The 24,482-nt window shown below is 35.5% G+C and overlaps 1 protein-coding gene across 2 annotated transcripts in view; it reads left to right on the forward strand.

The window, feature by feature from the left end:
* ARSJ (arylsulfatase family member J) overlaps window positions 1-24,482 on the forward strand; it is a 102,457-nt gene that overhangs the window by 37,322 nt on the left and 40,653 nt on the right. The window lies entirely within an intron of this gene.

Here is a 24,482-nt window from a genome sequence, read left to right on the forward strand (position 1 = left end):
TTTAAATCTTAAATTTAAAGTGGGCTGGTATTTTCTAGCCCACTTTTAAAATCTTTTTTTTAGGCTGCCACTGAAAAAGACCCTTGTTACATTTACATTTTATCCTCCAACTCATTTCTCCATCTACCTAATAATCATTTTACAGTGGCTAAACTTGAAATCTATTATATCCCCTTCAAACATTTATTTCCTTCTTTAATTACTTAGTATGCATTTTTACTAGATCAATCTGGTACCATGTTTTTGTGGGCTCTATTTGAGTCAAAAGGTACAGATTCTATTTTAAATTCAAATTGTCACTGAGAATTTTCACTGAACTAAGTTTGTTAAATACACAGAATAAAGAAAAAGACCCTTGTTACATTTACAAAATATGTTTGCTTCAAGACTTGAAAGAAAATAGACTATATTAATAGAATGTTTTATTTGTTTCATCCTTAAAACAGAATGAACTTCGAACTATGAAGGACTAATGAGATGTGTTCGTGGCATAAAATAAGGCCAAGATAGGTAAAATGTTTCTATACAAGTTCTAAGAGAAAAAGCCAAATCTTTGAAGCAGATTGCCACAAGCTTTTTACCATGTTCTCTTTCCAGAATTCTCTTTGCTTCTGTTCTTCAGCACAGAGAATAAAGGCTTTGCACTTAGCTTACTCTGTTCACATCCTGCTTCTGCCACTCAAAGTCCTTAAGCCCTGTTTTTCAGTTTCCTGTTTGTGAAGTAAGGATGATATTACTTCTAACAATTTCTTCAACAATGGGAGATAACGTTGGTCTGTTGCTAGACATAAGGTAGACACTCAATAAACTGTAGCTATTACTGCTAGTTCTGTGTTTTTTTTTTTAATCTTGGCTTTTGAATACAGATTTCAACTATGGCACCAAGACTTCTGGTGTCAAGGTTATTGTCTGGCATTCATATCAAATTTCCTAAAAATGTTCTGTTGTTGCTGTGTAATTCAACCAAAGGCTAACTGGCTGATCCTTCTTCATCACATCCCCATTTTATCCCAGTTCTTCTGTGACTGTATCTAAACTAAAATTTTCTGATAAGCCTAAGAGATTTGCTTCTCAAATGGAGGGCTGGTATTTTCTAGCCCATAGAGAATGGTCCTATTGGTCCTTCTAACCAAGTCATGCACTTCAACACTCTATTTCTTAGCCCTCTATTGCCCTCTAGTGACTGCTTTCAGCACTGCCTCACCCAGGGTTTGTTCTTGCAAAGAAACCCTTAGTTACCTAGGTTAATAGGTAGTAAGAACAGTTAGCTGAAATGAAAATCAGAGTGAATTAAATTACATTTCATACTTTGAACATTAATATGTGTGTAAGAATATTTAAAAGGAGTAATTGAAGACTTGTGAAAATAAAGGATATCAGAATATTGAGGATGTGTCACATCTCAATGTCAGAAAAAGTCTGAGTTTTAGGGAAAAATCAGTTGATTTTGATTAACAAAAAACTTTACTTGAGTAGTCAGTTGGTTGTTGCTGAGCAAATTACTATAGGAATTAGTGATCATTAGAAACTGCTTTGGGTTGAGAAAACACCAAGCCAAAAAATATAGTTTAAATTTGTTCAAGCATGCTGACATCAGGGATGTTACATGTACATGACATCTCATAAAACAGAGAGTTATAGAATAGACAATCCTTTTAAGTTAAAAGAAAATAGACCAATAAGTAAAAAGTTGTTTACGGTGCCATTCAAAGTGATCTGAGTAGTAATTCAAGATTAACCTAAGGTCAGGTAGCTGGTAACAGTTTATAAGGCCTTGTTCTGGGTAAGTTCTGTTCCCTCAAACTCTTTAATACATGATTCAGAATACATCTATTTACCCAAATTAACAGAGTATGAGTAGCTAGGAAACTGTATGTATCTTCTCCACCTTTACGTACCAAGAAGGATGAGAGAAAGCATCAAGAAATGGGAAATTCTCTGTGTGGATTCACAAAATCAGCTGCTCTTCTACAAGACACAAGAAATCTGGCTTAAGAACAGCTTAAGTGGGAAGAAAATATCTTGGGTTTTCAGCCTCCTACAAGCTCACTGTGCAGTGAGCTGCCAAATGAGCTAATATGAGACCTAATAAAGTGTGAACTTCAGGTCAAGGCAGGTAGTAGTCCCATTGAACTTTTCACAGTCGAGATCACATCTGGAGTATTATGTTCAGTTCAAAGTGCCAGATTTTTAGAAGATATCAACAGACTGAAGTCTATGCTGAGAGGGAGATCTGGCAACCACAGGGTATAAGGATTGGCTGGAATAACTGAGACGATTCAGAAACATGGTTACTGTCTTCATATATTTGAAGAACTATAATGTAAAAGAGATTCTGCATTTATTAGGATTCCAGACAAGTAGAGCCTGAATGTATCCAAGTAAAAACCTTCTATTAGTAAGTGACTCAGAAATAAAATGAACCATTGATAAATAAAATGAGTCTTGGTGAGACATTGTATTTCCCACCACAGGAAGCATTCTAGAACAAGCTGTAGGACTAGGTGACAAGTATGGCTTTTTATAGCTTTACTGTTCTGGGTTTCTAATGCCTTTCTCATAAATCTGTAACTTTTATGATTCTGCTTCATTTCCCTCTTTACATTTGTTTTTTCAAACATTAAAAAATATTCAATTACTTTCTTTTACTCCCAATTTTATAGTCTTGTACAGAGTTGGCACTGTTCAGTGCCATTAACAGAATTATAGGATATCATGGCCACATCAGTATGCCAGTGCTTCAACCATATTTCTATCTTGGAACAGACTCCAGAGAAAATAATCCCCATTCTCCTGCCCAGTTATGATCGGGAAACCATAGCCTCTTCATGTGAAAACCTTCATAATTGGTGGCTATAAAAACAAAGAGAACACAGTAATTATAGCATAAATCTAAGGAATTTATGTTCAACATTTTGATATTCACATTAAAGACACAAATGGAATTTATATACTTCAACAATTTGCAGGCTTTTCAGTGCAAAATCAGTGTTTAATCCTCTCCTTTCCACCATCCTTCCCTCTCCTCTCCCTACTTTCACTCCCTCCTTTCTTCCCCCTCCTCCCTCTCTCATATGCCCTTCTTCCATTATTCCCTTTTCTCTCTCTTTCAAGATTTATCTCCCAGCTGTTGGATAGTGTTTCTCGATGAAATGTTCAGTGTTCTTTCCTATGTTTACCTAGATCTGTTTCCTTATTACCAAATCAAACCAATAGCCAGTTCCAGGTCACATCTGGCTGGTGCTTCCTACATCTGCTGGGCTTGGAATAGCTTTTCCCTTCACCAACTGGACAGGAAGCAGTGACGAGGGTGCATGGGGAGACACATATTGGGGGTGCATCAAAGGGAATGGGGTTAGGAGAGAACAGAAGTTTCCTTTCTTCTCTCTGATGGATTTCCTTCAGGGCAGTCCCAGACAGCTGACATCACTTCAAAGGAAGAGGAATGGAGATGCTGTTCTTCCAAAAGCAGGTTTCTCCTTTCATACAGCCCAATAGTATTATCCCTGTGTAATCACTTTTCAGTACATTTTATTAGAACTTCCTTCTATTTCCTGAGAAACCATATAGTTTGCATCTGTGTAGCATGCATGTCTGTGGCCCCCCTAGAGCTTGGCTTCTGATTCCCTTCTCAGATTAAAAGTAGGGAAAATCTAGAAGACAGAAAATCCCCTACATCTTTTTTATTTCCTCTAAAGAGCTTCTTTTATAATCAAATGGAGGAGAGGCAGGAAGCCCTAACAATGATCTTCCACTTCACCAAGGTTTTAGATGGCATAGGAGTTCATAAAACACACTAGGGTAGAACACACATTTCAAAAGTGCTTTATCAGTGATGAGGTCATCAGTTTCACCTCTTTTTGCCTTTTTTTCTTTATACTTAAGATGATGCGAATTTATCTAGCTCACAAAGAATTGTGGGAAGAAAATAAGAAACAGAAAGTAAATCCCTCAACGCAGGGATTGGCATGGAATAAATCTCAATCACATTCAGCTACTAACATGATTCCTTTTTGTTTTTAAGGTGGACATTGAGGGAGCCATCAGTAAATACCTATGGAAGGATGGAAGGCCCTGAATACCAATCTTAGTTCAGTGTGTACAGTTCTTGAGCTTCTTTCAGAAATGGCAAATCCTACTGTGTGCTACACCATTTTATCCTTATGCCCCTTTCCTCTTCCTTTGATTGTTATCAAACATAAATAAAAGAGAGGGCCTCTGGTATTCACCATATCTTCAAATCTAGCCTGAAGAAAATGTTACCAGAGAAGTGGCACATATCTTCCATTTGGACCTGAAGAAGCTCTTCGAGTATTTGTTGCAATGAAGACATAAAGAAAATCCTAAGAACAAAGCCAGATACAACCCCAAAAAAGCCTAAAAGAACTTAGAAATGTCTACAGACAGCTGCACTGTGGCATAGAGATACATTTTTCTTTGAGCTCCTGCAGCAATGTTAGGTTTTCTAATACCTGCTTTGGAATTTGATTCTAAAATATGATTGCCTGAACATATTGGTGAAGCATAATAGATAAGTTACGTCTCTAAGGATAACATTAAAATGTAGTTGGGGGAAAAATCTAGAATACTACATTCTTGCAGCTATTATCAAAGCATAATAAAGTACAATAAAGTACAAGTATTTGGTTTTATAATAAATAAGACTACTTAGATACTGTAAAATGTGTCATTTAATAATACATTTAGAGTTCGAGGGAATGGTCAAATCTTTGTTAATTATAAGAAAGTTTTTGAAGAAGAGAATAAAATAGATTTTCCTGACTCCAAATTCTTGGTGATGTCTATCCCTTAGATTTATTGGTCCATAGTTACGATAGAATGTATATTTCAACAAGTAATTCCCTCTTCAAGTTTATGTAAACAAAATAGTACAGTGAAGCTCTAAATTATTCATAAGCCCATACTTCATAATACAATAAGTAAAACCCTATACATTAATATATTTTATTAAATAGAAAATTTAGAGATTTACTTTCCAAAAATTCTATAATTAAAAACATACTCTATATTCAGATAGATTTGTTAATGTTTTGCCATATTGCACTTACTGAAGAATGTAAATAAGTGCAAACTAAGTAAGGAAAAGGTAAAATTTATTAAGTAACTCATATAGTCCATATCCTTTATTTAATTGTTCAGTGAATTTATTCCCTACTGAATAAAGGAAAAGGTATTTTTTCCTATTTTAAATCACTATTATAGTACTAAATATCATAACTTGAAATATTCAAATATATATTAATATTGTTTAAAATACTTTATGGACAAATCTTAAATCTTATGTTTCCCAAAGAGTTCATGGAATTAATGGGAGGTGATATTCATAATTTTTTAAAATGAATAATCAATTATTAAATCACTTCATTTTGCTGCTTCTTCACCCCCTAATAGATGAAGGTTTTAATATATTGTCTTTTAAGTGTTATTAAAATATCCATAACCTTTGTATAATTGAAAAAGTAAATACATCTAGAAAAAGAGAACCAGAAACCACTGTATCAGAAAACAGAAGAACTATAATTCAGATAACCAAAATAATTTTAATACTGCATTTGTTTCCTCATGGGATACCTACTGAGCTCAACTATAATACTGTGTGTGAAAATGTGTGATTTATGCAAATGTAAAGCATAATGGACGCATTATTATTATTGAGGTCAAGGAGAAATGTAGATTTATGTAAATTAGAATGCAATTAGAATTTTGCATATTAAATATATAAGTCATATTTACTGTCATGTGTGAATACATATATACTGTATATGTATAATACTACCTTTATACTATGTAGAAATGTTTTTATTAGTGCATTTTAATTATACAGAATAATAAATTTCATTGTAGCATATTTGTACTTGCACATAGATTACTCAAGAAATCTTTTAACCAAGTATTTTAAAATGTTAATATTAGAGTATGAAAGCCATAGGTACACTTAAAAAATTGAGGTGTAATCTAAACAGAGAAAATTCACCCGTTTTAGTTCACAGTGCTGTTTTGATAATTTATATAGTCATATGACTATCACCACAATCAAAATATAGAATAATTCCATTATTCCACAAAATTCCTTGTATTCCTTTGATGTCAGCCCTTCCCCATCTTCTACTTTCTGGCAACTACTAATCTATTTCCTGTTCCTGTGCCTTTTCCAGAATGTCACTGTTGTAGTCAGCTTTTGAGTTGCTGTGACCAAAAGACCTGACCAGAGCAACTTAGAGAAGGAGAAGTTTATTTGGGACTCCTAGTTTCCCATTGTTCTGGCCCTAGACGAGGCAGAACTTCATGGTAGAAGGGCTTGGTAGAGGAACACTGCTTCACTCATGGAGCCAGAACAGGGAAAGCAATAGAGAAGGTAGGAAAGGGGCCACAGAGCAGAAGAACCCTTCTAGGGTTCACTTTCATTGACCCATCTACTCCAGCAATTAACTACCTACCCACAGTTACCATCCAGTCAGTTCACTCAAACTGGAATGGATCGGTTACATTACAACTCTTACAAAGCGATTATTTTACCTCTGAACATTCCTGGTATTAACACAGAGCACCTTCTTCTTCTTCCTCTTCCTCTTCCTCTTCCTCTTCCTCTTCTTCTTCTTCTTCTTCTTTCTTCTTCTTTTTCTTCTTCTTCCTCCTCCTCCTCCTCCCCCCTCCTCCTCCTCCTCCCCCCTCCTCCTCCTCCTCCCCCCTCCTTCCTTCTCCTCCCCCCTCATTCCTCCTCTTCCCTCCTCCTTCCTCCTCCTCCCCCCTCCTTCCTCCTCCCCCTCCCTCCTCCCTCCTCCTCCTCCTCCCTCCTCCTCCTTCCTCCTCCTCCTTCTTCTTCTTCTTCTCTCTCTCTCTCTCCCTCTCTCTCTCTCTCTCTCTCCCTCTCTCTCTGTGTGTGTGTGTGTGTGTGTGTGTGTGTGTGTGTGTTTACTCTAAACTGTTTTGTGGAAATGTGCAAATTTGGGATACTAGTTCACTGTGAAATGTGACATATTTAAATTATCTCAATATCTTAACCTTCTTCTCTTTCAAGAGCAACTGTTTATGCTCTTAAAATTTTCACTGATATAAGACTTTTTTTTGGTGTGAAACTTCTGTGTAGGCCCTCATCATTGTATTTATACATAGTGATTTCCAAGTGATTCAAAGATGCGGGTTACATTTAGGATATTTATTCACTGAAAGTTTGGAAAGCAAACACAATCCCTATGGTTTCCAGTTCAAGGAAAGCATAAAGGAGAAAGATAATAAAGTAGAGCAAAAGACACTTAGAAAAGAATAAAGAAGTAAATTCTAGTTTGCTTTTTACTTTCTGCTGCTCAACCAGATGAAAATGGCTAAAAGTGACCTACAGTTCCTTTAAGTTAATCATTTCAAACCACAAAGCAAATTATTTTGATGCCAAGGAGGAAAAGTAAGTTGGAAGCACACAAAAAAGTTAAAGAATAGAAGAAATGTGTTTTATGAGAAATTGGTTTCCTACATCACTCTTCTAGAAACTATGAACAGATTAATATTTTTTTAAGCTCCTGGGGATCCTATTGACTACCAAGATTGTTGGTTCAATTTGGAGAAGATCCTGTGTGGGAGAGATTCTTTTCATCAGGAAGAAAGTAAGAAGAAATCAAAGAACAGACAAATGCGATTATATGGAGTAATTCTGAACAATGGTATTTATAACTGGTTCTATAAATATGTGTGTGTGTGTGTGTGTGTGTGTGTGTGTACACAAAAGTAAACTGCATTAAGGGTCTTAGAGTGTAAATTGAGTAATAGAATTTATAGCAATTAAACTAGTTTTCTCATGGTTATTTATCATGCCTTTTTGCAAAACTGACTCACTTTCCCCTAAATTTTTTTTTCTTATGATTGTGGGTATCTTAGGATCAAATTCACATGTACTCAATCATAGGAATAATATTACTGAAATTTTACTGGTCAGTTATGGTCCCAACTCTTAAAAGTTCATTTACTTCTGTCTTGTCTTGTCTCATTGTTGGAAATGAGCATTTAAAGAGAAACCAGCAAAGGACTAATTACAGCATGTAAGTTGCTATTTAGACTTCAAAACTGACTCTTGATTTTTAATGTACTATTGTTGTTTTTGTTAACATACATTTTCAAGAGCTAAAAAATATTATTCTCATTCAATTTAGAATAAAAAAGTCCAAGATTTTTTATTAGTCACTAATTAATAAGAGTATAATTGAAATGCCATTACTATTTCAAATGAGAATTTGAAGTAGATATATATTCAATCTGGAATGTTGAGATGAATTTGTTAATAAGCATAAAACTGGCTAATATTCATAAACTATAAATATAATATTTGAAGTCATCCTTCCTATAGGACAGAAATCAATTGTATTGCTAATAACCAAAATTCATTTACATTGCTATAAGCAAAAATAATTTGTGTTACTCTCAGTTTTCTATCCCTTATGAGTTGTCAGTCACAAGACATGCTCCTATAGAATGGATGTCCCCACCACAGGATCTGCTAGACACCAACCTACCAGCATTTCCCAGAAAGGACGCCTAGTATGTTAGCCAGATTTTCATCACTGTGACAAAATACCTTACAAAAACAATCTAGAGGAGGAAAATTTTATTTTTAGCTCACAGTTTAGGGGTTCAGTTAATGATGGTGCATTTCCATTGCACCTCATCTATAAGCAAGGTGAGGCAGAAAATCATGGCCAAAGGACTTGATAGAGGAGTTCTGCTCTGTTTATGATGGCCAGGAAGCAGAGAGCAGAAAGGGAAGGGGTCACTGAGAAGATGAACCCTTCCAGGGTACACACCCCTCTTCCAGCCATGCTTCACCTGTCTACAGTTAGCACCCAACTAATCCATTCAAACTAGGATAGACGAATTAGGTTACAGTTCTCATAATCTAATCATTTCACCTCTGAATATTGTTACATTGGCGGTGGAGTTTTTGGAGGGCACTTGCTATCCAAACCATAACATTTCACCTCTGGCCCCCCAAAGCTCATGTTCACACAATGCAAAATGCATTTAGTCCATTTCCAAGGATTCCCATAGTCTTAACAGTTCCAGCACTGCCCCAAAGTGCAAGTCTAAAGTCTCGTCTGAGATTCTTGGCTGTGAGCCCATGTAAAAATCAAAAGCAAGTTACATATATCCAAAATGCAATGGCACAGAGTAAACCTCCCCATATCAAAAGGGAGGGATAGGAGCATACAAAGAAATAATGTAGACAGAAGGAAGACTGAAACCCAGCCTGGCAAACATTTCCTGTAGTTCCACCTCCAGTATGTGGGGCACATGGGGATGAGAAAGAGGATCTACCCAAAAGATTTGGGCAGTTCTGTCCCTTTGCCTTTGCCAGCTGCAGTTCTCTTAGTGGTGCTCTTATCCTGATTCTCTTCACAGGTAGCAGTTCCACATAATTGACATCTCTTAATTTGGGGGCTCCATTCCAGCTTTCGCTTCACTATTACAGTTTCATGCACTGCCCTCTTCAGGAGATGCCCCTGCTACATTTTGTCTGTCCTCCTGGGCCTTCCTTTGAAATCTCAGTGGAATCCTCCTATAACATCCTAACTATGGAATTCTGCATTCTTGAAGAACCAGAAGCACAGGTCTGTCACAAATTTGAAAAGTGGTTTACCACCCTGAGACCATGGCTACAGTGGCTTCTGAGTGCCTGGGTGACTGAGAATGGTGAAACAATTTTCTAGAATTTGCTATGCAAGCAAGTGCCCCCACAGTCTCTCTCAAAGGAATTTTTACTTTTAGACCCTTGATGGGTCTGATCTTCCCAATTTCTGGGATGCCCTCAGAACATCTTTCCTATTGTCTGTGTGCAAAGTGTTTAGCATCGCTTTGTTATAATTGCTTCAACAATCACATCTTCTTTTACATGTACTTTTCTGGCCAAATTGCAAGTTTTAAAAATCCTTCTTTGCTTTCTGCTCCTAATCCTCACAGTAAACCTGGCTAAAATCTGCCAACAACATTCAATCTCCTGAATGCTGTGCTACTTTGAAATTTTCTCTTTCAGATTAATTATTCCATAACCTTTAAATCAAGCCTCACAGAAAGTTTCAGAACATAAGCAAAATGTAGACACCTCCTTTGGCATAATATAACACAAATGGCCTCTAGTACAATTTCCTGTAGAGTTGCCCATTCCTCTCTAAAAGCTCACGAGCATCATCTTTACTCTCTGTGGTCCTATTGGCTTTCTGGTCTTCTGAACTCCCACCAGAATCGCCCATTAAGCTTCACTTAAAACATTTTTGGACTTCTCATTGCCAAACTTTTCCAAATTCCTGCAAGCCAGTTCCAAAGGCTTCACAAACACATGGTCAGGTTAGTCACAGCAACAACCCTACTTCTTGATAGCAATTTCTGTGTTAATCAGATTTTTGTCACTATGATTCAAATACCTGACAAGAATGACTTACAGGATGAAAAGTTTATCTGGGATCATGGATTCAGAGGTTTAGTCCATAGATAGTCCACTCTTTTGCTCTGGGCCTGAGGTGAAGTAGGGCCTCAGAACTGCAGAACATGGTGGAAAAAATTTACTCAGCTCATGGCAGCCAGAAGCAGAAGAAAAAGAGAGAAAGAAAGAAAGAAAGGGTGGTGAGGGAAGGGGTCACAGGAAGATGAACCCTTCTAGGGTACACCCGCACCTTCTCATACTACCCAATAAATCCATTCAAACTAGGATGAACTGATTAAGTTACAGGTCTAGTAATCTAATAATTTCACCTCTAAATATTCCTGCATTAACACAGAAGCTTTAGGGAGATACCTCATATCCAAACCATAACACTCAGTCTTCTTTTGCCTGTTTACAGGTCATGGACAGTATCTCTTTGACACTGTATATAATTTTATTGGACATGTTAGTTTCAAATTTTTTTTTCTAAGTTAATGGATCCCTTTTGGTGGCTAGATGACACTAAAATTATGCAACCATTTTTCTTGTGAAAATCTTAGACATCTGCCTACTGCTAGTCATCTCAAACTTTTAAGACAGAGTTATTGATATTCTTTTATCCACATCATTATAAGAGTTGCTTAAAAGCATCCCCTAGGAATCATCCTGGCTTCTACTTATCCATTTCCCTTGAAAACACTTGAAAAAACTTGAAAACACAGATACATATATACACATATGTTTCTTGTCTAGACTTTTCAAACTGACCTGCAAATCATTTCCTAAATATCACTCTCAACATCTCCTGAGTTCAAGCCTCAAATAACAGTTCCTGGATGAATAAAGCAGCACTCATTATTTTCTGTTCACCAACCAAAATCCATTCTCACATGTCAGCGAGAGAGATTTTGAAAAGCTTAGATCATATTACTACCCTGCTTAAAACTTTTTGTCATTTTAATTAGAATAAAAGCCTAATTCCATGGCATGGCCTACAAGGTATAACATATTCTGACCCCTACCTACCGCCCTGGCCTTGTTTCCTATCATCCTCTCCAAAGGTGTCTATTTCATTCTCTGTCTATAAATACATCTATCTGATTCCCAGTTCAGGGCCCCGGCATTAATCATGCTTCTTGCTGGGATGACTTCCCCCATGTCTTCCCTTAACTTCCTCCATCTCATTACTTGATGTCAGCTCAAAAATCACATCCTTGAGTTTGAAAGTGGATCCTATGGCAGATGGTGACCCTTCTCTGTCAACTTTTAAAAGACGTCTGCACAGCTTTTGAGTCCACAGTGATGAATTTTGACCACAAGGTTAGTAGTCTCCAGTTTAACCCTGATTCTGCTTGGGTTTGAGATGTATTGGAATCTACCAAAGAGTTTCAAAATCCACATTTATGAATGAATATCTTGTGATTCCTAATAGAAAGATGCTCTACACTCTTAACTTACTGTTTTAATATCTAGATAAATTTCTGACTCAAAAGATTTTTCCCCCCACATTCATCTATTAACCACACCAAAGAGAGAAATCACTATTTCTATGCTATGATGGAACATACATTTTTGGGGGTGCCGTTTAGTAATTTAAAAGAAACATGGTACATTTTCAGATTTTTATGACTTTTTCATTTTAAGAAGCTCTGAAATTCTATCAGCATTGCCTTTTGTGTATATGCCAAAATAAAATGAAAATCTGAAAAGGTCACTGTCTCCACTGCTTGCTAAAATCTAACACTTCCTAGTGGTTGCTGATTGCATTCTGTCTTGTGCTTAAGGGAGCAGGGAAAGTGCATGACAGAGGTGGCCTTTGAAATGGGCCTTTTATCTGGACATGGTTTCATAACAAGGATTTATTTCAAGTTATAGGAGTGGTGTTGTTTGAGGGATTTTTAGGACAGTGAAGAATGGGTCCCTTGTGATTTGGGTTCCTGAAAGGTTATGTGAAAGGTTGTGGCCATAATTTCAGGGGTCTAGTCCTCTGAAACGTCTATACTTAGTGTATTTTGTAGCTAACTGTGTGTTTAGCCACAGGATTATATCATGAGGCTTTACTTATACAATATTGATCTGGAAGCTGATAAATTAATCTGAGCAGAAAGACATGGGAAACAAGTAGTGAAAACAAATTCAGAGGCTATTATCATAGCTTATGTTTTCATGTCCTCTCTTGATCTGACCTTTACTTACCTTTCTAACATTTCCATGTTACAATTCACCAAACTGGGCTTCTTGCACTCCCGTGTTCATTAAGTCCAACACATAGACCTAATGAGGTCCCTTGCAACTGGAATCTCATCCTCCTTTCTCAGTGTCTCAATGGTCTCATCAAACTTCAAGGAGCTCAAGACCTTGATCCTTTATTTATTCTGCTCTGACCACTATTCCTACAGTTCTGCTTCCAGAAAATATTTTTTAATACAGTTCTTACCTCCCTAAACCCCTCATTTTGAATCTGTAAGAACAATAGTATCTTCCTCAAAAATGTACAAAAGTAGATAATGAAGGATAATAATTTTGAGCATTCTTATTTTTGTTTCAGTTTAACTTGACAATATAAATTTAGCATTTTATCTTGCTGTTGGTAATTTAAATACATAGATTATTGATTCATCTAGATAATTGGATGTCAAAATGGTCTGTTTATATTTACTTCCGCCATAGAGTTTGATGTGATGCTTTACACATTAGACATTTAATTAATATTTTTAAATTTAATTAAATGACATATTTTTTTCACAGCACATCTGTCTTGAATTATGATCATTTGGGGGCTTTTTGGCAAAACACCAGTACCAGATGCAAGTTATTTAAAGGCATTTAGGCCCTCTCATCTTTGTACTATCTCATTAAACTCCTGGTAGATTTTCTTCCATATGGTAGGAACCAAATAAACATTTGCTAAACCAAAGCATGCATAAGAGAAAGCAAATGCTATGTCCTTTAAAATTCTCTGGGGTGCCAAAGGCCTACACTTTGGCTTACACAGATATTGTACAAACAAGAAGAGGACAAGTAAATCAGTTTTGTGAAAGGTCCATGAGACCTTCACCCCAGAGTCACCTTGCCTTAAAATATGCACCCAAATTCAAGAAATATGCCTGCTGCCTGTCAAAATATTTGGATCTAATGTGATTTTTTTCTCATTTAAAATTTTAATTTATTTTAAATTTACTCTTTAACTCTTAAAGCCAGCTCTAGGCAGTTCTAAAGTGGAAGAAATCTGTCTGTGGTCATTTCACCTTTTTCATTGGGTCTTTTCTAGGTATTGAGGGCTTTCCTGATGCTTGGTTTTGTCTGGCAAGACAAATAACAGAACATATAACAGAAGATGGAAAAGACATTAATATTTTATCTAAAAAATAACAAAATGATTATTTTGTCGAGAGGCATTTTTAAAAATTTTTGCTTCATTATTCTGCTTATGATACCTGCAACATAAAAATGGCTTGGTATTCACACCATAATAAAATATCTTCACCTTTATGATTAATGACAGTGTGTTTCCAATTATTGTTAGATTAAGGAAAGCGTACAGTGAATCTGATTCTGATTCCAAAAGAATACATGCTAGGTTTCTAAATTTTGGAGAAATTATTTTGTGATTATATTATTTCCATGCAGTATAAAAAGTAGAAAGCAACTTATTTTTCTGTAAAATGAGTCCACTATTTTAAAAATTAAATATTTTTCTTCAACAAGACCAACTGCAACATCATCTAATCAATTCAAAATGTTTAATAAAAATTGTCTTTTTCTGCATTAGTGGGTTATATTGGAGAAGGCCGCATTAACTATCATCATTTCATAAAGATGAATTAAAAACAAAAATCTATAATTTTTTATATACCTAAATTGGTTTTTAGTGTATAGATCCAAGGTGGCATCCTGCACAATGCCATATACATAATGAATATTCAATAAATGAGTCCATTTTTCAAGGCAACTTTTCTCATTTATAATGGTTACCTTTATTACCTTCTTCCCTCAGGCTGGTCTGTGCATTAATATACTCCTGCTGCACTATTTCAGGCTGCAAGCACTGTGCCATACACCAGCAATTCTGTGCTGAAGAAGTCAGAAAAGGCCTTGGCTGCACTGAACTTATATTCTACTGAGCAGCCAATGAGGAACAAAGAACAACCCTATCAGTAAGATTAATTCAGTTTTAGGATGAGAAAATACATTGATTTGATAGAGACTACTATTAAGCATTCAATATTGACTTATGCATATGGATATCCAGCTTGTTTATTTTTAAAGTAAAATTTCTGGTATACCAGAAATTACAAACCCAAGTCCTTGTATGTGCAATGCATGAAGTAGCTAACTAATGCAAGGAGTAGATGTTTTTTCAAATGTTTTTCCCTAGTTTTTGGCCTACCGCTGGCTACCACTACACGCAGATGTCCTATTTTCAGGTGACACATTCATTATTTTTCTTTTGAATTGCCAGTCTGATTCTAGAAAATACATATACCTAAAAAATTCATTCATTTATTCATTCATTCATTCGATAATCTCAAAAGTGACAATCATCCTTCAGAGCTTGTATGAAGTAGAAAACCAAAATAGTAAGATGCAGACTCTACTTTCCACTGATGATAACCCCCTCACCCTTGGCACCTTTCTGTCCACACAGCCAGAAGTAATTTTCTCCTCCTTGGAACACTGAAGAATTTTCTGTCTTGCATTCATTTCTATGTCTTACCCTCCTCATTTAGCTCTTTATGTATTTCTTGTATATATTGTGGCATTCCTCATAACCTCCTAAACTGTAAAAAACCCACAGAAGTTGCTCAGCACATTTTTATTGCATGAATGAGGAAAAGACCAAACTAAAAAAGAAACATTGCTCATTTGATATCATCATTTCTTATAGGTTTTAATATCATATTTTTCACTGAATATTATGGAAAGGATATAATGGACATTACATCCTTTAATGTAATGATATGATTTTATTTGACATTTTATTCCCTCAGTAAATATACTTAATTAATTAGTTAAGTTTAGGAAAACATTTAAAATACATATTAAACTTTCATAAAGACCAACTTTCACACAAAGTAATATGAAATCTACATACTGTTAATTTTTATTTTAGGGAAAGTTTGAGAATCATGATATATACTTAGAATAAATGGGAAAGTAGAGGAATAGATGACCAAGCAATTGGAATAGCAAAACAAATATTAATCCTTTTGTAGTTTGATGTAATTGCATTTGTCTATTTTTACTTTTGTTGCCTATATTTTTAGGTCTTATGAATATAAAAAAATTATTGCTCAGATTGGTGTCATGAAGCATTTCCCCTGTTTTCTTCTAGTAGTTTCATGGTTTCTGGTCTTACAGTTGCACCTTTTATCCATTTGAGTTGATATCAAGTCTATATCTCTTCTGCGTATGGATATCCAGTTTCCCCAAAACAGTTTATTGAAAAGACTTGTTATTTCCTCAATGTTTGTTCTTGGTTCTTATCCAAAATTAGTTGGCTAATAATGAGTGAAACAATTCATATATCTATCTATCTATCTATCTATCTATATACACACACACACAAATATATATACACACACATATATATACATATATATATATGCATACAATGGTATATTTTTATCCATAAACTATATCCATAAAATATTTTGTCCATAAAATAATACTATTTATCCATAGAAAAAAAATGAGTTCCTACCATTTTTGACAACTTGATGAAGCTGGACAACATTATGTTAAGTGAATGAACCAAACACAGATAGACAAATCCATATGATCTCACTCTTGCTGAATTTTAAAACATTGACTGACTCAGACAAGTACTACATGTTCTTTTTCATAAGTAGGAAGTAAAAAATAGTCAACCTGAATATAAAATAATAATTAATAAATGTTGGGAAAGATGGGGTTTGGGAGAAGATGATGGAAAAGAGGGAAGATGGATTTAATCAGTGCATGCTGTATGTCTATGTTGAACTATCACACTGAACTCCATTAATATGTACAATTAATACATGTTAATCAAAAATAAAATAATTTTTAAAAGTTTATCTCCTACAAATAGAGTGTAAAATACCAGAAATTAAGATGGTTATGGATTGGGGTAGGATGGGTAGATATTGGTCAAAGGATACATAATTCCATTTATATAGAAGGGATACTCTTCAAGAAATCTATTGTACAGCAAGATGATTATAGTCAATGACAATATAACCTATTCTCAACAATTTCATACAGTGGCTATTATGTATTATCACCAAAAAAATATAACTGTGTAAAGTAATACATGTTAATTTCTCAGGTTTAAACATTCCACAGCATATATGTAATTCATAATATCATATTGTATAAGATAAAAACATATAATCTTATAATAAGGTAAGGTAAATAAATAACCAAAAAGGAAGTATAAAATTCTTAATTCAGGTTTTTACTGGAAAGTTTGTTTTGTTTGCTCTTAACTCAGACCAGTTCATATTCTAGCATGGTAAAAGATAAACTCCAAATTTAGAATACACAATATTAAATTATTTATTGTTTTAAATTATTTATGTCTTTCAAGAAGGGAAGTAAATAGTTTGGTTTTAGCCTTATAAACCATATTAGATGTTAAAGTGGAGTTGTCAGGTAACCAATTCAATACAAGAAACTGGTATTTAGAAGAGAGATTTTAAAATACAATAAAAGAAATTAGAAGATACAAATGAAAGAATTAGAAGCCACAAGATGGTCTGGTATGCAAAGATGAACCCTAACCACCCCAGAGTTAAGTGTCTAGTGGATAAAAGAGGATCAAAAGGATGCTGAATAGAAGCAGCTATTGAGGTTAGTCAAGAAAGTGTTTCAAAGCCAAGGGAAGAGAGTGAACAAAGGAGGAGCAAATGATCAACTTTACCAAAAGCTACTCGAGGATCAAGGAAGACAAGGACTGCAAATTGACCAATGGATTTAATAGCATGGAGGCAACTGGTGATCTTTTAATGGAATTATAGATATAAAAATCTATTAGAATATGATCAAAAGACAATGGGGAAATTAGGTGCATACAAATACTTCAAGGCATTTTGTTAGAAAACTGAAGAGATAAATAGAACAGCACATGGAAAGGTTTATAGAGATAAGAGAAGGTATTTTGCAAATTGTGATAACAACATATGTGTAAGTTTTTCAGAATAGTTCAGTAGAGAGACAAAATTTGCTGATGCCAGAATCACTGGATAAATGTTCTTAAATAGGTAGGAGAGGACGGGATCCAATGCACAGCCAAGGGCTGCCTTAGCCAAGAACATGGGAAGAAAGGAAGAATGCAGGAGCTGATGCAGAGAAACAATAGATTGGGGGTGGGGGGGGTTACTTACAGAAATTAGAATAGAATCTGAGTAATTCTGCTTCCTTTGCAAAACAAGGAGCAAATTTACCACTGAAAGTAAGAATGAGACAGGGACTGTGGGTCTTTTTTTTAATAAATGACAGTGTAATGCATTACAATTCTTATTACACATATAGAGCACAATTTTTCATATCTCTGGTTGTATATAAAGTATGTTCACACCAATTCGTGTCTTCATACATGTACTTTGGATAATGATGTCTATCATATTTCACATCATTACTAACCCTCTGCCCCATCTAGAGTTCGTCTTTTCCTCCCATGCTCCCCTTCCCTACCCACCTATGAGTCAGTCACCTTATATAAGAGAAAATATTCAGCATTTGTTCTTTTGAGATTGGCTAACTTCACTTATCTTTTCCAACTCAATCCATTTGCCTGCAGATGCCATAGTTTTATTCTCTTTTATTGCTGAGTAATATTCCATTGTGTATATATGCCACATTTTTTTATCCATTCATCTACTGAAGGGCATTTAGGTTGGTTCCATAGTTTAGCTATTATGAATTATGCTGCTATAAATATTGATGTGGCTGTGTCCCTGTAGTATGCTGTCTTTAAGTCCTTTAGGTATAGATCGAGGAGAGGGATAGCTGAGTCAAATGGCAATTCCATTCCAAGTTTTCCAAGAGATCTCCATACTGCTTTCCATATTGGCTGCACCAATTTTCAGTCCCACCAGCAGCGGATGAGTGAACCTTTTTCCCCACATCCTCGCCAACACTTATTGTTGTTTGCCTTCATAATAGCTGCCATTCTGACAGGAGTGAAATGAAATCTTAGAGTAGTTTTGATTTACATTTCTCTAATTGCTAGAGATGATGAACATTTTTCCATATATTTTTTGATTGATTGTATATCCTCTTCTGAGAAGTGTCTGCTCAGGTCCTTGGCCCATTTATTGATTGGGTTATTTGTGGGGTTTTTTCGGTGCTTAGCTTTTTGAGTTCTTTATGTACCTAGAGATTAGTGCTGTATCTAATGTGTGAGGGGTAAAGATTTGCTCCCAGGATGTAGGCTCTCTATTAACCTCATAGATTGTTTCTTTTGCTGAGAAGAAACTTTTTAGTTTGAGTCCATCTCATTTATTGATTCTTGATTTTAATTCTTGCACTATAAGAGTCTTATTAAGGAAGTTGGGACCTAATCCAACATAATGAAGATTAGGGCCTACTTTTTCTTCTATTAGACACAGAATCTCTGGTTTAATTCCTAAGTCCTTGATCCATTTTGAGTTGACTTTTGTGCATGGTGAGAGATAGGGGCTTAATTTTATTTTGTTGCATATGGATTTCCAGTTTTCCCAGCACCATTTGTTGAAGAGGCTATCTTTTCTCCAATGTATGTTTTTGGCACCTTTGTCTAATATAAGATAATTGTAATTCTGTGGGTTTGTCTCTATGTCCTCTATTCTGTACCACTGGTCTACCAGTCTGTTTTGGTGCCAATACCATGCTGTTTTTGTTACTATTGTTCTGTAGTATAGTTTAAGGTCTGGTATAGTGATGCCACCTGTTTCATTCTTCCTGCTAAGGATTGCTTTAGCTATTCTGGGGTTCTTATTTTTCCAGATGAATTTCATGATTGCTTTTGCTATTTCTGTGAGGAATGCCATTGGGATTTTGATAAGAATTGCATTAAATCTGTACAGTTTGATAGTATGGTCATTTTGATAATGTTAATTCTGCCTATCCAAGAACAAGGTAGATCTTTCCATCTTCTAAGGTCTTCTTTGATTTCTTTCTTTAGGGCTTTTTAGTTTTCATTGTATAGATCTTTTACCTCTTTCATTAAATTGATCCCAAATATTTTATTTTATTTTATTTAGGCTATTGTAAAAGGCATAGTTTTCCTTGTTTCCCTTTCTGAGAAGTTGTCACTGACATACAGAAATGCCTTTGATTTATGGGTGTTGCTTTTATATCCTGTTACTTTGCTGAATTCATGTACTAGTTCTAGAAGTTTTCTGGTGGAACTTTTTGGGTCTTCTAGGTATAGAATCATATCACTAGCAAATAGTGCTAATTTAAGTTCTTCTTTTCCTATCTGTATCCCTTTAATTTCTTTCGTCTAATCGTTCTGGCCAGTGTTTCAAGAACTATGTTAAATAGAAGTGGTGAAAGAGGGCATCCCTTTCTTGTTCCAGTTTTTAGAGGGAATGCTTTCAATTTTTCTCCATTTAGAATGACGTTGGCCTGGAGCTTAACATAGATAGTCTTTACGATGTTGAAATATGTTCCTGTTATTTCTAGTTTTCCTAGTGTTTTGAACATGAAGGGTTGCTGTATTTTGTCAAATGCTTTTTCTGTGTCTATTGAGATGATCAAGAATTGCGTTTTAGTCACCTTTTTCATTGCTGTGGCTTAAAGACCCGACCCAAACAACTGTAGAAGAGGAAAAGTTTATTTGAGGTCTCAAGGTGTCAGAGGTCTTAATGCATAGAAGGCTGGCTCCATTCCTTGGGGTCAAGGTGAGGCAGAACATCATGTCGGAAGAGTCTGACAGAGGGAAGCAGCTCGTATTGTGATCAGAAATCAGAGAAAGGCTCTCCACTGTCCAGATACAAAATATACACTCCATAGCCCCCCTTCCTAATGAACTACTTCCTCCAGCCACTCTGCACTTGCCTCCAGTCACCACTCAATTAATCCAACAGGAATTAATTCACTGACTAGACTAAAGCTGTAACTAACCATTTCTCCCCAAACCTTGCACTATCTCATATGTGAGCTTTTAGAGGACACCACATCCAAAGTATAACAAATTGTTAGAGATCTGAGAGGAAGAGTGTGTTATGAAATATTTATTTAGGAAAACGAGTGAGGCAATAAATGAGTGAAATTGAGCAGGACTCGTGGCCAGCATTAAGGGCCTACTTCAGGTTAGTGGCTGTGACTTCAAAGTGAGACCAGTATACCAGTCCATTTGGGCTCCTAACAAAATACCTTATAATTTATAAATGACAGAAATTTATTTCTTAAAGTTCTAGAAGCTGGGACTTCCAAGATCCATTCAGGAGACTCGTGTCTGATGAGAACGTGCTCTCTGCTGAAAACATGTCACCATCTTGCTAAATCCTCACATGGAAGAAGGGGCAAGGACACTCCATCTGATTGCTTTTAATAAGAGGATCTACCCTCATGAGCTCATCACCTCCTAAGGCCCTCTCTCTAATACTGTCATATTGGTTATTGAGTTTCAATATTTTGAGGGGATACATTCAGAACATAGCAAACAGTATGCATCAGTTTAGATTTTTCTCTGGAATGTTTGCGGCCACAGGGTAGATTAGGCAGAATTCGAGTTTTACCAAGAGACTATGATAAAGTGAGAGGGAAGAAATAGAATTGCACAAATGTGCAAGGAGTAATGACCATGATGGAACATGGAATTTAGACACAAAGCCATGGAATAAGGGACAGCAAAAAGGTAATCGAATAAATGAAACTGTTGTCTCAATAAGAATTATTAGAAATTACGTGCTTAAAACTGTGATTTATGCCTTTCTGTTAATGGCAATGATTAGATCTTCTAGGTCATGATCATTCATGTCACTGGTAATACAAGATTGTAAGAAAAGAAGAACTCAAGAAACCAAGAGTCCAAGGCATTGAAAGAATCTTCCATGTGGATATTGAAGTAGAACTGAATAGTGTCTGACAGTAGGCCAAACACTAAACAAGAGCAGTAGAGTCTATATTCTGATAACACGGGTTTAAGGATTAGGGTTTATAGAGAAGAGAGATTGTTTGGAAGTAGTAATGAAATGCAAATGGGGTATCTACCCATTTCCAGGCCCGGTAATATGAAAGGTATAGAATAGGACCACCCCTAAAAGAGAGCCACAGGGATTGGAGTGTCTTCAGAGAGCCAGTTTTCTGTGGCACCAAGAAGATGCAGGTTAGTTTCACCAAGAGATTGAGACAAAAGAAACTGTTTCTGACTACCTGAGGGTTGCAGAGGGCACATTCTGCTGGGGAGGAGTCAGGGATGGGAGCAGAAAGAAATGTTCAGAACCAGAGAAGAATTAGAGTCTAAAACAAGAGGAGACTCAGATTTCGTCTGATGCATGACTTAAACAGTAATAAAGGATACAATGGAATTGGAGCTGAGCCAAGCCAGAGAGAAACGGGGACCTCAGTCTCATCAGGGCGGGTCTTGCCAGTAGACAGTAAAAAAAAAAAAAAAAAAAGTTCTTAAATGAGAGTGTTTTGAGGTTCCTGAGTTGAAAGGTAGAATATGAATAAAAATAGGGTCTTTAACTCTTGCTAGAGAATTCCATTTTGGAGCACTTAAAAATTAATAGTCTGTGTAAATTTAGCCTAAGTTAACTCAGCTTATGAAAGAAAAAAAACTTGTTTAGGGAATAGTTTTTATGAGTTTTGTCAGATCTAGGCTATGGTTCCAGATATTCATAATGCTTTGTCGTCTACTTCTTGAGTAAATCTGTAGCTTCACATAACTTCCTATCTCCCATATTCCCCTTCAGTTCCCTGGAGTCTAACCTTCACTAAAAATATTTTGCTATATCATGGTTATGGCAGGGCTTAGTACTCTAGTAAACCAAATTTCTGGTCTATGAATGAGCTTTAATTATTTAAAAATATGTTTTTAGCCAAATTGAGTGTTTAGCAACAATCTTTTTGAATAAAAATTAGATAATTACCAATTGTCTAATATCAAATTATTTAAATCTCTAAACTATTTCCTCTCTCCAATTTCTTGCATCTTTTCCCTTTCTCCTGGTCTTCTAATGGTTTCTCCTCACTTCTACTTTTCCAAACAATTCAGTTCCAGTGTATAAGAATAGATTCCAAGTTGCTATGAGAGGCAGACAGATCCAGGATTGCAGAGTGCAGTTTTTTGAGGACTTATTGATTGAAGCATGGTGCTAAGCAACAGAAAGACCAGTTGAAGCCCTGCAATTTGAGTCTGAAGAAGAGTCTAATATATTGGTTGAGATAAAAGTGACTTCATCCATGTTAGAATGTAACTGGTTTATCTTAAGCTAACACCAGAGTCAAGTACACTCCTGGCACCACTATCTCACATTAAAACTCCATAGACTACTCTAATGGTTTTATCTGTTTTTAGTATGCTGGGAAACTATGGAAGAAAAACTTACTAGGATTTCTCTGAGGCAATCAGTGATCAAGGTGGCTACAGTCATGTGAAGCTGAATCAACAGAGCCATTTTTGAGACTGTGATGCTGAGCTCTAGTCTATTGTCAATTTATTATGAATTCTCATCATTCTTTCCTGATGGGTATTAACAATTTCATTTACCTTCATTCACTTTTCAGTTTGTTTTGATACAGAAATTAAAATTATATTTTAATGTCTCCTGGATCAAGATATTTCCTGTGTTTCAATTCTATTTATTTTTTTTCTTATAAATATTCTTGACATGAGTTCTTGATTGTGTGTAAAGATTTCTCACAGGAAAAAAATATTTAACCTCTCCTCATTCCAAAATCACCCAAAAATTATTTTTAATCATAACGAGGTAAAATTACTTTCTTAGAGACATTTACTTTCAACAAATCTTGGTAACATCATGAAATGAGGCATGGAGCATGGGAGAGTACATCTGTTCTTTCTTGAATCTCTTCTAAGCTTTGATCTCTTCTAAGCAAGTGAAAACAACAGCTATTCTTTTCAAACTCCTTCTATTCAGTTTGCCTCCTAAACTCTACCCTTTTTGCTTTAGTTATCTCATAAATTCTCCCCCCCCCTTTTTGTTCACTTAATCTTGGATTATGATAGATCCAAGAGAAGAGTAAGGTTGTTAATAAAGAGGGAAAATCCATTCTGTTCCTTTCTTCCTTGCTTAAAATGCTGAATTTGGATTAAAGTAAAAGGAGGCTGAGTCATTGACTGTCTTTATTGTTATGCATATTTATTTTTACTTTTATTGACTGAATATTTTCCTACACTTAATAGAATCAGAAACATGTGTAGACCATATTGAAAAATAAGATTAAAAAGCCTGACTTAATTGTTATACTTAATTGGGTGATATTTTACTTTTAAGTTTCCATGGTTCAGGGTCCAATATTTGAATTTTCAGGCATTGCAGTGAAAATGGGTTCTTTTCTTTAGAAAGAAATGCTGAGTAGCCAGCTCAAGATAAATACATACATACCAGGTTACATATTTATTAACCTAAAATACAAATTTTCATATTGTTTAAAATGCTATTATGGTGGCACAAATATTGTGTTCATTCTCTCCATGAATGGAAATTGAATTATAAGCAAAAACTGGTGAATGAGTTTAGAACTGGTAGTAATATTTATGATTCAAATGTTTTGATTCAAATTAATTCTAATTTTTAATCACATCTTTGAATGAAAATATTAGCAATTATCCCTAACAAATGTGTATTTTTAAATCATGCATTAAATATACAAATAATATACAATATAAAAATATAATATTCCCAGCCAGGCAGGATGGGACACACCTGTAATCCCAGTGGCTCAGGAGGCTGAGGCAGAAGGCTCAAAAATTCAAAGCCAGCCTCAGCAACTTAGTGAGGCCCTAAGCAACTTAGCAAGACCCTGTCTCAAAGTGAAAAATAAATAGGGCTGGGATGATGCTCAGTGGTTAAGAACCCCTGGGTTCAATCCCTGGAAAGAAAGAAAGAGGTGGGTAGGGGAG

Source organism: Spermophilus citellus (genome assembly GCF_964194105.1).
Source record: "Spermophilus citellus genome assembly, chromosome: 8".
Taxonomy (NCBI): domain Eukaryota; kingdom Metazoa; phylum Chordata; class Mammalia; order Rodentia; family Sciuridae; genus Spermophilus; species Spermophilus citellus.